This window comes from Carettochelys insculpta, chromosome 17 (genome assembly GCF_033958435.1).
Source record: "Carettochelys insculpta isolate YL-2023 chromosome 17, ASM3395843v1, whole genome shotgun sequence".
Classification (NCBI taxonomy): Eukaryota; Metazoa; Chordata; order Testudines; family Carettochelyidae; genus Carettochelys; species Carettochelys insculpta.
In genome coordinates, this window is record NC_134153.1 from 5,528,036 (window position 1) to 5,542,462 (window position 14,427).

Below are 14,427 nucleotides of genomic sequence, written 5' to 3' on the forward strand. Positions count from 1 at the left end.
CGAGACTGAGGTTACAACCGTTGGCCACCTGTTCCAAACTACAACCACTGACTGAGGCCAGGGACTGATGCCACGTGACCCAGGCAACAGTCAGACCGCCACCCTGGCAGTAGCCTGGGACCACCGGGTATCTCCAACCTGAGTCTGCAGCTGCATATTCAGTCATGGCACACCCCAGGGTGGGGCTCCACTTTACCTCAAACAGCTCTAGACGGGGGAGCTCTTCCGACTCCAGCCCTCACTCCAGCACAAGGAAACACCAGCGCTACCAAAAGCTCCTCCACTACTGCTCCATGGCTAAATAGCCCCTGTGGTCCCTACGCAAAACATAGCCAGGATGCCATACCAGCCCACACTTACTCTAGTACAGGGCCCCCGACCAGCCAAGCACTGTCCCTACCCCAGACGGCCGCACTAGACTCATCCCCAATCAGTGTTCCCTCTATGCGGAGCTGCCCAGTTCATTCCTGCTGTGGTGAAAGTGATTTTTGCTTCAATACTTACCTGGCTTGCAGTGTTAGTTTATTTCTTTTGTAACCGATACTTGCATTCTTTACCATGAACAATCACTTACCAGTGACCTTTCTCCACTTAATAAACTTGTTTTATTTTTTTAATCAGAACCAGCGTGCTTGCTTGAAGTGTTTGGGAAACTCCACTTGACACAACAGTAGTAGTAGTAGGCATCCTTCAGTCTACGTAGACTATGGATGACAAAACGCTGTTAAGTGATGCTGGAGTGCCTCTCCAGGTGCGAGCCAGGGCAATTTTTTGGGACCCTGGGCTGCCCAGACGCCAGTGTCCCCCTCTCGGCTTTAGTGATATAGTCCAGAGGAGAGGATAACCTCTATGTCTGGTACCAGCTCAGCTGCAGGAGTTGCCGGGTCAATGGCAGAAATTGGCACACAACTGCCTTAGGACTCCCCTGCAGATTTTCTGTCAGGGTTTACTCTACTACTACATACTAGCAAAACAAAAAAGCAGTCCAGTAGCATTTTAAAGACTAACACAGTAATTTATTAGGTCTTCTCATTATGAATACATTGTTATATGGATTTGAAAAAGAGATTTTTAAGGTTAACACAACAAGGGTGGTGCATATTCGTTATCCTTGTTGGAATGACTAACTACATATGAGCTCGTACCATCCGGCAGGCTAACGATCAGTACAAGAGGCATGTTTCAGAGGCAGCAAGGCTAGTACTGAGGGATATGTGCATGTTACCCTGTATGTAATTCATGGATGTCTGGGCCTTAGATGTCATGGACTCAAATGGGAGTGTCTTTTGATGCTGGTGGCAACAAGTGAGCCTGGAGCAGTGGCTGTTCACTAGCACAGGCTGGAGAACTAAAGGGACACAGTAGTTTGGGTTGCACCCGGGGGAATGTCACAATTCCCTGTACACTTCTGGAAGTAAGAGCCTTCTCATTGTTCTCAAGTGCCAGGCTCCCCTTGAGCTAGAAAAGCATCTGTTTACTTAATCACGTGTTAAAGAAAAATAAAGAGAAAAAAAGTCTGGGAGCTCAACCACTTTTTGAAAACCTCCAATAATAATGTAGGAGGGTTGGAAGACTCAACGCACACTGAGATTCACACATTGTTACGTTAGGGGGACATTCAGTGGCAAATAAATTGATAAAACTGAACAAGACTCATACAAGACTACAACATATTTACAGTAAACTCTTTCAGATTCGGCATTCTATTACCCAGAATGCTCAAATAATGGGCATTTTAACCAGAGGTACATTTTAGTTATGTTTTCCATCAGTATAGTATAGTGAAAGTGACTTTGACTTAAAACCCTTGTGCTTGGAGCGGAGCATAGATTATCTACATGGCTCCTCCACTTCACTCTGTCTCCAGACAAAATTTCTAGCTGACTCCAGAAGTACCTCAGTTCTTGTCCTTCAATCTCATCTGACAAAGGGGGTCTTATGCTCCAAAATATCTGTTAGTCTATAAGGTGCCACAGGACTTCTTGCTGTTTCTGAAGACACAGATTAACTCAGCTATCTCTCTGATACTTCAATCTCAGTAGATCATTTCCACTTTGTCCAAGGTCTTCTTTTGCCTTTTCCTTGCAGATTCCATTTGATAGCTTGACGGACTATGGTGGATTATGGTTATTTTTTGAGAATGTGGCCTAGCCTGGCCTTCTTCTCTTGATTTGAACATCAAGTGGATCTTGTCCTGCTCTGTTCTAAAGCTCCTTATTAGTGAGGAAGTCTTGCCATTTGACGAGAAGGATGTACCTCAGGCATCTCTCAACGCATTTCTGTAGCTCGTGATTTGAAGTCTTTTTAACATGCTAGGTCTCGCATCCATCCAAGGCCACACTCTTCACCTTTGTATTGAAGATCTGTAGTTTTGTCTTTGCAGATATTATTTTTGAACTCCATATGGGACAAAGAGTCTTGAATGCAGCTGTTGCTTTCCCTATCCTGGTATTGATCTCCTTGTCTGTTCCTCCGCCTCTGCCCATAATACTCCCCAAGTAGGTAAACTGCTCCACATCTTCCAGGTTATCCCCTCCCAGCGTGATGGTGTTGTTGCTGGACTAGTTGATAGTGAAAGTAAATACAAATAAATACAGCAAATACAGAATAAGTTTACAAGGTACAATACTCTCTTGTTGATAAATTAAGTACTGTACTCTGAATACACTTGTTTGTTTCTTAATACCCAAAGAAAAACAAGATTAGTGTGATGCGTTGCTAGGTATACCTTTCTGTTATCCAGAATATTTGAATATCCAGCAACATCCTGGACTCTGGGCTGCTGAACATGAAAGAATTTACTGTACTTGGTTTAAATTAAATGTGTATACACTGATCACAGGAATGAGCAGGATCCTGGTGAGGCTGGTTTGGGGAAGTGTGATAATATTAAGATTTCTTAAGAAAGCATGAACTGAGAGGTCACAAAAGCGGGGTAAATACAAAGCGGGTAATTCACCATTGTGATGCTCCAATTGTACATTAGCGTAACTCGACGCATACATGCTGGTGTCACTTACACCAGTTTTTGTCAGTTTAACAAAAGCTGGGCACTGACAAAACACCCTTCATGAGAGGTACCAAGGTAGCATTATAAAGGTGGGTAAGTATTTATTAGTTCTGTTTTAAAGACAGGGAAATGGAACCACAAAGAGGATATGGTTCGGCCCAGACTATGAATCAGCCTATACAGTAAAGCCCAGGGTCTAGTGTTCCCTGTAAACTGAGTGCTTGGGCTACTGCTCAGGAGAGATTCAGGTGCTGCCCAGCCTCCCACAGCTGGCAGTGTGTGTTACTATTGGTGCTGCACATCTGTACATGTCTTGGTGCATGTAACATTTATTCCACACAGGGATGGAATAAATAGAACATTGTCCAGGACCTAATTTTTAGAGCTACATGTCGAGAATTGCAAGCACACTTCTGAAAAATCAAGGCCCCGACTTTCTTATTTCCCCTTCTCTAATCACTAGCCCATACTGCTTCATCAATGCCAGACCTGGAAAGGCATAAAACAGTATGATTCAGCAAGTTCATTTTGCATAGAAGACAGACAGTAATTAAACACTTGCTTGCCTTCAGCCTAAGCTCTTGATGCAATCTTGCAAGGAGGAAAACAAGATAAAAAGATTTCTGCTGGAAGTTATTCGTACAAGGAGAAAAAAGCAGGAACAGAAGTGGATAATTTCACCGTTACTTCACTCATACATTCATTAATGGAAATCTCTCATCAGCCAGAAAAATCATAGCACACGATGGGAATAAATCAAAAAGGCCATTAAGTATATCTAGAATCTAAAAGGATACTAATAACCTTCACATTCAATTCAATACTATGCCAAAGTCCATCAGTGCTAATGATTCAGCTGCATTAGAGGACTTTCATTTTTATGCCATTGTACTTAAAGAGGGTAGGCCTGAAGTTTGGTGGGGGAGGGGTCCCCTGAGAAGCAACAATCATCCTCTGTCCCAGTTTACAGTCAGGCCCCACTTGCCCTTGGTGGTGGCCTCTTGCCTGATCTGTGATCCCCCTCCCCACCTCTTGTGGAGCAGCCCAGGAACTGTCCCATTGGGCCCAGAATGTAGTGTTGGAGAGCCCTTTTGCAGGTGGGCTGTAGGTGATTTCAGCTGCTGGTGCCCAAGGTGTAGAGAGCTAGAATTGGGAAGGATTTTGAGACTGGATGATCAGCTAGGTTAGGAGATAGGGATGGATAGTTCCAAGGTGGAGTGCTGAAATTTGACTTTTGACCTCTCTGTATGGTCTGAGTGTCGGTGATACCTTTTAAAGTCACTAACAGTCCTACTTACAGCTTCATTCATACACAAGTAAAGAGGCAGAGTTTTACCATCAAGGGGGTGGTTGGTAGCATTAGCTGGTCTTTTGTTAGTCTGCAGGGGGCCTGGCTTTGAGCAAGCTCCCAGCTGCATGGGGGAGAAGGGGCAGGGCTGAGCTCCCACCTCTCATGCTGATGAGAAATCGGCTCGCATGCCACTCTTGGCACGTGGGCTGGGGGTTGCTGATGCCTGAGCTACAATATAATGAGCGATAAGTAACAGGGAACAAGGGTTTATCCAAAAAATTGCGTCAAAGCTCGCTGGTAACTTTCTTCGACAGAATAACAAGCTTTGTGGATGAGGGAATGTCAATAGTAGATGGTATATCTTAACTTTAGTAAAGCATTTGATACTGTCTCGCACGACCTTTTCCTAAACAAACTAGGGAAATGCAACCTTAGTGGGGCTACTGTAAGATGGGTATAAAGCAGGCTGGATAACTGTTCCCAGAGAGCATTTACCTTCAGACACGCTGTAAGGGCATTACAAGTGGGGTTCCACTGCGATCAGTTCTGGGTCCGGTTCTGCTCAATATTTTCATCGAAGATTTAGACCAGTGGTTCTTAACCTTTACTGCAGCCTGCACCCCTTTGGCTCTCAAAATATGTTCTCGCACCCCTTATCAAAAATCAAATATGTTTTTGCAACCCTTCTCAAAAATACAAATAGAGATGGGGGGGCCCTGTACACTTTTAAATGCGTGTTAAATATCTGTAAAATAGTTTTGTTATTACTCACCATGAATAATAGTAGGTATACAAAAATACACGAGTACTACCCACAGATGTTGTGGAGTTTTGCTGTGGAAGAAAACTCTAACCGATGCGCTAACAGCGGCTAACTGAATTCTTACATAGGTTTGATGAAATAAAGTAGTTGTACTGACATGCCTGTGCTTAATTTGTGTTTTTAATGATTTACCTTCTAAAAAAATATGGCCTGTCTCCCACCCCCGGAAAGGTCATCATGCACCCCCAGGGGGCGTGTGCACCCCAGGTTAAGAACCAGTAATTTAGACAATGGCAGATAATACCAAGGTGGCAAGTGCATTGGAGGCAGGGATAAAATTCAAAATGACTTGGACAAAGCGGAGACAGGTCTGAAGTCAATAGGATGAAATTCAATAAGGACAAATATGAAGTACTCGATGTAGGAAGGAAGAATCAGTTGCACGCATACCAAATGAGAAAGGACTGTCTAGGGAGGTGTATTGTGGAAAGGGATCTGTGGGTCATAACGGATCACAAGCTAAATATGGGTCAATGTAACATGGTTGCCAAAAATGCAAACATTCTGGGATGTATTACAGGAGTGTTCTAATCCAGACTTCCACTTCATATTAACTAGACCCCAACGAGTGGGACTGACAGCCACCCTGGACCCTGGGGCAAGGTGGGAAGGAGGCCGTGCTCCACACCCTGGAAGGGGTGTGACCTACAGCATTCAGCCCTCAGCAGCACCTGGACTGTGGAGCTGTCTCCTCTCCTTCTCTTCCACCCCTAACCCTTACAGCCACATGCAGCAGCTGTAGCACTTCAAAGACGCATGGAGGCCACTGCTGCCAAAGTATCAGTGGGCAGCCAAAGCTCTGGGCCCCTTTGAAATGCCAGGCCCAGAAGCAACTGCCTCCTCCTCAGTCACCCGCAACCCCCTGCCCAGTTGGCAGGCCTGGCCTCAACTGGAGTATTGTGTACAGTTCTGTGCGCCACAGCTCAGGGGAGACTTTGACAAACTGGAGAAGGTCCGGGGAATAGCGACAAGTGACTGAAGTTCTAGAAATCATGACGTATGAGGAAAAGCAGAAAAACCTGGGTTTGTTTCATCTGAAAGAGAGAAGACAGAGAGGACACGATAACCATTTTCAAATACATACAAGGTTACAAGGAGGAGGGAGAAAAATTGTTCTTAACCTCTGGTGATAGGACAAGGAGCACTGGGCTTAAACTGCAGTAAGGGATGTTTAGATGGGACATTAGGGAAAAGTTCTTAGCTGTCAGGCTGTTTAAGCACTGGAATAAATTGCCTCAGGAGATTGTAGAATCTCCATCGTTGGAGATTTTTAAGAGCAGGTTAGACACACACCTGTCAGGGATGGTCTAGATGGTGCTTGGTCTTGTTGTGAGAGCAGGGGACTGGACTCAATGACCTCTTGAGGTTCCTTGCAGTGCTATGAGTCTATGATCCTATGGCCTTCTCCATCATATTGCAATGCTCAGAGCAGCAAACTGGGCATTGTCCTGCAGGCTGGAAGTCACGGCTACCAGAGCGTGCAGCAGGTTCACTTCCAGCCCTGGTGAAAATCTGCAACTGACAAGAGAAGCTGTCTGATGCAAAGCATGGTTGAGAAGGTACCACACATGCACCTGAAAGCCACTGCACATGGTGGACACCTTCCATGATTCTCTTATTAGCTTGGCCACTGGGCTTATGGGGAGATTTTTAAAAGCTCCAAACGCTCCCTAAATATTCATGGGAATTAGGCTGCTAGTTACCATTTGTACCGCTGAACATCTGCTTCCCACCCCGGAGCATGCAGACGTGGTAGTCATTTCCTGGGGTGTGGGAGCTGACGATTGCTGCATGGAGCTACTTAATATTTCAAGAAGTGTATTTACCTAATGCTGGGTTGATTTTGCTAAGTAGGCCGTGCCATCTTCAGAGGATTTGGCAGCGCTGATCAAGTGAGACTAGTTTCCAGAAGTGTTAATTTAGTAGCTGAGGAGGCAGACGCAAGACTCAAAACAAGCCCCTTTTATGAGCCCTTTCTCTCACTCTCATGGCTGAAATGTAAGTCATCACCACGCTGAGGCTTGTAAATCAGCACCACCGAAACAGAGCTGGGGATTTGCAAAGCGCAAGTGCAAATTTCCCCATATTTGGCTTTGTGCTACATTCTGGGCTGGGGGCTTAACATTCCCGCCTGTAACACAAGCTACCACCCGGTGACTTGTTTCCACTCTGGAGGTGAAGCCCTCTTGATCTCCAAGAAGCTGCCTGCTGGCTGTGCCTAGGCTACAGTCTCAGGGAGACTGTCCCCTGCTTGCATACGCAGACTCGTGATAGTTTGAGGAGAGAGAGCTTGAGTATACCTAGCATGGGAAGTGGCAGTACGGCCAGTCCCTGGGGTAGTCTCTGGGGCAAGGGGCGTTTAGGGCCCAGCTCTGCAGTCTGGAAGGGGTGTGGAGCCAGGCCCTCATCCCTCCTTGGTGTTGGGCTTCCCTTCCTGCCGCGTGCAGAGGTGCTGCTGCAGCATTTCGAAGGGGCGCAGAGCTCTAGCAGTCACCACTGCCAAAGTAGCAGTGGTGACCTCCAGAGCACTGGGCCCCTCTGAAAATGCCAGGTCTAGGGGCAGCTGCTGCCATTGCACACACCCCCCAACACACTGGTGGGCCTCTGAGCTGGACTGAGCATGCGTCCGCCAGTTTCAGGCACAGCTCAGCCATGCCTCAGCTGATGCTGCTTGTGTTAGCGCAGCGAGGCTGCTATTTGCAGAGCTGCTGGGAGAACGCTGAGGCAAGCTGGGAATCGCACCCCTAGCTCATTGTGTCAACACAGCTTTCACGCACACAAGCCAAAATACGTGCAAGAGAAACAGAGGGCTGGTCTGCACCTGAAGTATTGTACAGATGCAGCTGGGCTGCTGGAGCACTTTAATGAAGACACTCTGTGGCAACAGGAGAGAGGTTCTCTCCCCAGGATGTTGTAGCACCGTCTACACAGAGGGTTAGGTTGGTGTAATATACCACTTGGGGTGTGGATTTTTCACACTCTTGAGTAAAACAGTTATACTAACAAAGGGCTGTAGGGTATGACAGTCCAGTCTGGGTTTAAAACCTTGAACCATATAATTATGTGCCTCATTACTCCATAAAAATCACTTTGTGCAGACACACTAGTTAACTGCACTAGCAAATGACCAAGACTGGCTATTTGCATGGACAACCGTGGAAACTACATCTGCAAATTCAGTAGGCAATGGCCACACTCTTCAAAAACTTTCTCCTTGGAGGCCTCATGGCTACTTGCCACTGATATCAGAGACGCGCTCAGCGTCTGTGGCTGAGCCCTTGGAGTTTTGCCCATGTAAGGGCAGCAATTACCACCAAGTTCCAGGAGCATGTAGGTCTACACACCAAAAGCTGGGCAGGGGACAGCCGATCTGAGCCAGCTTGGTTCACCTCTCAGGGGAAACAACAGCAGCAAAGACAGCTCAACAGAGTACTCTGTGCTGAGTACGTACCTTGGAATTGTTCTAGCTGTGCTGAAGCCCACCCTGCACTGTCCTCACTAGCTCAGTTTTTGGTAGTTCCAAGGGTATATCTACATATCTTTGCACATACCTTTGGGTAAGTGCTGAAATAAATTGCCTGGAGAGGTTGTGGCATCTCCATCGTTGGAGGTTTTTAAGAACAGGTTAGACTAACACCTGTCAGGGATGGTCTATGGTGCTTGGTCCTTTTGTGAGTGAAGGGAACTGGACTTGATCTGTTCAGGTTCCTTCCAGTTCTTAGTATTCCATACCCAGGGGATCCTACAGTAACTACCTTCGGACCTACCTGCTGATGTGGGGAAAGAGATAATCAGGCATTATCCATTTTCACTGCAGTTGATGGTAAGCTAGCGACATTGCTTTCTATGTACATGTAGAATTCTGGCTTTCTCGCTCTCCTATGACTTGCTAGCTCGGTTTGGAAACCTGGAGAAAAGGACCAGGAAGTTCCCAGAACCTCTACTGTCTGTGGCTAAGACAACACGACATGCAGCACTCATGGTATCAAAAGCCCTGTGGGGCAAGTTGGTGTTGCCTGGACAAGTGTCCACACTAGCTATCTCCACAAAAGCACTGGGCAATTCCTCGGGTCATTTGCCCAGTCAACAAGTCTGCAGCACAGGGTTTGTAAAAAACAAGAAATCGACTGCAGCTGGAAACAGACCACGCATTGTGCAGAGGAGTGACAGAACAGCTGACCGGCCCTTGCCCCCAAAGCACTGAAATAGAACAGTGTGGGCAGAGGCCAGATGAATGCAATCCTGCTAAGCCCACCCCAGCTTCTTCTGTTGTCCTGAGAGAGGAGAATGACTCAAGGGCCCTTTCTCTGTTGTCAAGTCTGAAAATAGCCCAGCTTGATGGGAAAGGAAAAGCCTGTGCCAATCGGATCTTGTCTCCTGCGGCATTTGGTTCTTTGGAGGCTCAGGGGAGGGTTTGTGTGAGAATGGCACCATTGGACATGACATCCACTTAATTTCAGTCTCGGGGGGAGCACCCAGAATGTAACTCATGATTATGTGTCTGAAATTCAACAGCCTGGCTCCCAGCTGCTTTCAGCATGAATAACTATTCACAGAGACTAAGGATCCCAGCACACAAACAGTGCCCCATCTCAGGCCAAGAAGACGGCTGCATTGGATGATGGGATCTATGCTCCCTGTGGTCCATGCCTCTTCCTGAGAGAGGACAGGTGCTTTTTTCAAGAGGAAAATACTGCAAAGTGGGGCTTTCTCTCTTCATGGATGGTGCCCTCTGTAGAAAAGAAGTTACAATCTGTCCCATTTTCGACTGTCCCTTGTGCTCCTGGCTTCTTCCCAGTTTGGGTTCCTGAAGGACAAGTTTGGACACCGTTACTGTCTACAGAGGAGCACTGTAGTGTCTGATAGAGGTCTATAAAATCATGACTGGTTTTGAGAAAGTAAGTAGGGAAATGTTATTTACTTGGTCCCATAACACAAGAGCTGGGCTCACCATATGAAATTATTAGGCAGCAGGTTTAAAAATAAACCAAAGACGTATTTCTTCACACAACACACCGTCAACCTTGTGGAACTCCTTGCCAGAAGATGTTGTGAAGGCCAGAATTTTAACAGGGTTCCAAAGAGAACTAGATAAATTCTTGGAGGATCAGTGGCTATTAGCCAGGGGGGCAGGAATGGTGTCCCTGGCCTGTGTGTGTCAGAAGCTGGGAATGGGTAACAAGGGAGGGATCACCTGGTGATTACCTATTCTGTTCCTTCCTCTGGGACACATGGAATTGGCTGCTGTTGGAAGAGAAAGATATTGGGTTAGATGGACCTTTGGTCTGACGCAGTATGGCCGTTCTTCTGTCTGGGACTTCCCTATGTGAATCTGTGGGTTTTGGCTCTTGGACTACAGAGAAGCAAGTCCCACTGTCCTGCTGGTGTAATTCACAGGACATTTCTCCAGATTTGTTCTCCTGTAGGTTTTCAGGAAGGCATTCTTGCTTTTCTGGCTGTAGGGCTGCAATATTCATGAACGCGAGGAAATGGCAAAATGAGAAGTCAAGGTCCAGACAATCGGACTCTAAAAGGGTATGGAGAAATATCTTGAGAAGCTGGGACCTCAAAAACTCACGTGTCACGGTCTCCCTCCAGGGTGTCACTTGGAGCTGGGATACAGTTGAGCCCTCTGTCTCAGTCTGGGTTCCCTCTCACACTGTGACAAGCTGCAAGGCTCTCCAAGCTGGCACTCACACCAACATCCACAGGCAGAAGCCACACACAGCTGTGTTCGTGAATGTTCTGCCAGCCACTGCATAAGCCAACAATAGAAATGCCCTCAACTCTGCAGCATAGGATTCCAGAGCTGTACCATCCTGCCTTGCTCAAAAAACCTGACCAGTTATTACCCAGTCTACTAGTTCACCACACTGTTGTGGACTATTGTGCCCAGTTCTGGGTGCCACATTTCAGGAAAGATGTGGGCAAGTTGGAGAAGGTCCAGAGAAGAGCAACAACAATGATAAAAGGTGTAGAAACCATGACCTATGAGGGAAGATGGAAAGAATTGGTTTTATTTAGTCTGGAACAGAGAAAACAGAGAGAGGACATGATAACAGCTTTCAAGTACCTAAAAGGTTGTTATGGGGAGGATGGAGAAAAATTATTCTCCTTAACCTCTGAGGATAGAACAAGGAGCAATGGGCTTAAACTGCAGCAAGGAAGGTTTAGGCTGGACATTAGGAAAAACTTCCTAATGGTCAGGGCAGTTAAACACTGGAATAAAATGCCAGGGGAGGTTGTGGGATCTCTTTCTCTAATGCATCTCACCTCACCTCACCTCTCATGGGCACCCCCATCTGGGGGGATGCAGGTATCTATGCTCCCCCAAAGTCCAATAAAGTCTGGGACTACATAGCCTTCAGCTACACTACAGGCTATACACAATAACAAGTCCCTCAATCACTCAGCTATCCCCAGTGATTCATAATCCATAGCAACCCAATTGTTTTTATAGCCTCAGCCCTCTGGCCAAGGCCCCCTGTGTGGAGAGATAAATCCTGTCCGGAGTAAACCGATAATAGGCCCACCTGAGTGCCCTTTCTATAGTGGCTCTCAGCAGAGCTCTTAGAGCTTGGTGTCCAGCTGAAATGTACCCGATTGCCACAGCCCCCACCCTCCCAGCCACGGGCCGCCCCCTCAGCCAGGCACCTCCCCCTGCCAGGCACTTGTCTCCAGCCAGTTTACTCACTTAGCGCGAGCTGCCCAGGGCTGAAGCCACGGCATGGCTGGAGCCACCCCAGGGCTGAAGATGCATCATGGCTGGAGCTGCTGCCGTGCAAGCTGCCCGGTGCTGAAGCCACACTGCACTAGCCACCCTGCAGCTGGAGCCCACCAGGGCCAGAGGAGCCACCTCTGCCATGCTGGTGGGGTGTATGCACAGAGCAGCTGGAGGGGCACCCCACGCTTGCAGTTCTCCTGAGCTACACTTCGCCACAGTCCGCTGCCCTGTTCACCAAATGTAGTGAATGCGGAACGTGTCAAACTCCACCGCCTTAGAGGCTCTTACTGAGTCCTGGCCCTTCTCAGGGCTCTACCTGCAGTCCGCAGTGCTGGGCAGCTCCCCACATGGAGCTCTCCAAGGTACATCTTCCCTCAGCATAGTCTCCACCTACACTGAGCTGGCTCTGGTGCTGCAGCTCCCTTTTACAGGCCTCCCTGGTTCCTGACTGGCCTCTTCTCTCGGCTGCTGCTCCAGCCTTCTTGGAGGACTTCTCTAGGGTTTAGAGGGTGGGGCACAGCCACAAGTCTCAGTGGAAGCCTTTGGGGCCTAGTCTGCCCCATCAAACCCCACTGGAGATTTTAAAGAGCAGGTTGGACAAACACCTATCATGGATGGTCTAAATGGTTCCTGGTCCTTCCATGAATGCCGGGGACTGGATTTGACGATCCCTCAAGGTCCTTTCCAGTTCTAGTGTTCTATGATTCCATGACTTCTACAAAGAATAGTGAGCGTGCACCAACTCCTGTTCATGAGCGGAGATCTTTCTGCCAAGCACTTCCCCCAAAGCACACTTTTTGTGTAAAATACAAAATGGATTTGTTGCCGACAGAAGGATAGCTTGCAAGTGATTATAAATGACAGCAGGCAAATCAAAGTGGATTGCCTAGCAAAAAAACCAAAGTCCTGATCTAAGCCTAATACACAAGCTCAGACTTGAATGATCAGAGTCTCACCCTATGAGATACTATAAACAGTCCATCCCGCTGCCAGACACACACTAGAAACCTCTTTAGCCTGGGACCAGCAGTTTCTCCAGTTCCAGCTTTGTTCCTCATGTGTTTCCAGGTGTTCTCTCTTCTGTGGGAAGTGAGGCCCAGTCATGACGTCACTCCCCCCGCTTTTATATCTTTTTCTGGCTTTCTGGAAAGCTCTTTGGCTGTGGCAGTTGTGGAGTGCTCTCTCTGAGAGGTTTCTAGCGTACCCACTTCCTGGAGTCATCCTTTGGAGTGGGTGCCTTTCCCCACCAGACCATCAGCCTTGTCTAGACTTATTGTTGTACCTGAGAGGCTGCTTGTGGGTGTTCCCAACCTCACAACATGTTTCAGTGGCACACACCTAGCCAGACTTCGTAGTCAATGACAGCACCTACGATGTAACAGGATATGAACGTTAAGACTTTTGAAAAGATATCGCACAGGGTGCAAAATATGTAATTTTATCCAGGGGGACTGGTGAGGAAGGACTGGGAGGGCCACCGGCTATATGATCCCCCGCCTATGTGACCTTCTGCCCCAGGCTCTGTCCCTCCCTGGCTCTACTCCTCTGGTGCGTCGCTGTGCTTCCCACCAGTGAGCGTGGGGTGGCCCAGCCCCTCTCCTGAGCAATGCAGCTGGAAGAGACCGCGAGGTGAGGCCGCCTTGCCTTGCTTCCTGCGCCACTGCCGGTGAGTGCAGGGAGGACAGTTTCTTGTTGTGGGCACCAGGCCACTCCCTGGCTGCTGGTTGGCCTCTTGCCTCTCCTGCCTGTGGGCGTTGGGGGTGGGGCACATGTCTCCTATGTGTCTCCCCGATTATATCACCTTGCTGGATATGGATGCAGAGTGTCTCTTTGAGCACCAAATGTCACCTCATGGGCTGGATTATTTTCCGGTGTGGCCTCAGAAAATCTAAACTGACCATTTCCTGGGCTGCAGAGCCAGGTGGAGTTGCTACTGGATGTTGGGTTAGCCAGGGGAGGTTCTGGACTCTGCCCAAACCCGGGTTTACTTCACAGTAAATCATCTTGGCTGGAACTCCAGCTTCCCCGGAACTTTTACTTTCAAGTCTTTCCCAGTGATTAAAGCTTACGTTCTAGGGGCAGGACTCCCTGTGGACATTGGCTTTTATCAACAGAGGATATAAATGGAGTTCAAGAAAATCCTAGACCAAGGAGAGATAACTTGCCCATCTGTCTGTGTTCATCAGGAAACCTACTGAAAAGCAATCTCCTTCCAGTGACAGTGCTTGCACGGCTGTCATTGTGGCCTCCACTCTTCAGAGGTTTTCTAACATAGCCATGAAAATTCACTCCAGTGGGATCCAGGCTTCTGTTTCATACCATGCATTTAAATCACTCGGGCTGTTTTAAGCAGGGGAGGTCAGGGGGATTAAATAACATGGCTGGACTGTTCGTGTTCAGAAGGATGCTGCTATAGAGCCCTGTGGTTACAAAAATGGGGATCTGCCTCCATTCTGCATCCACCTCCCCCCAAGCTCAACTCCGTCTCCGATCTGCAATCCAGATTCTACTTGTATCCATACAACAAATCTGGGTGGGAGGGGGACAGGGCAAGGATGAGCAAGGAGGGGGAAGGGTCA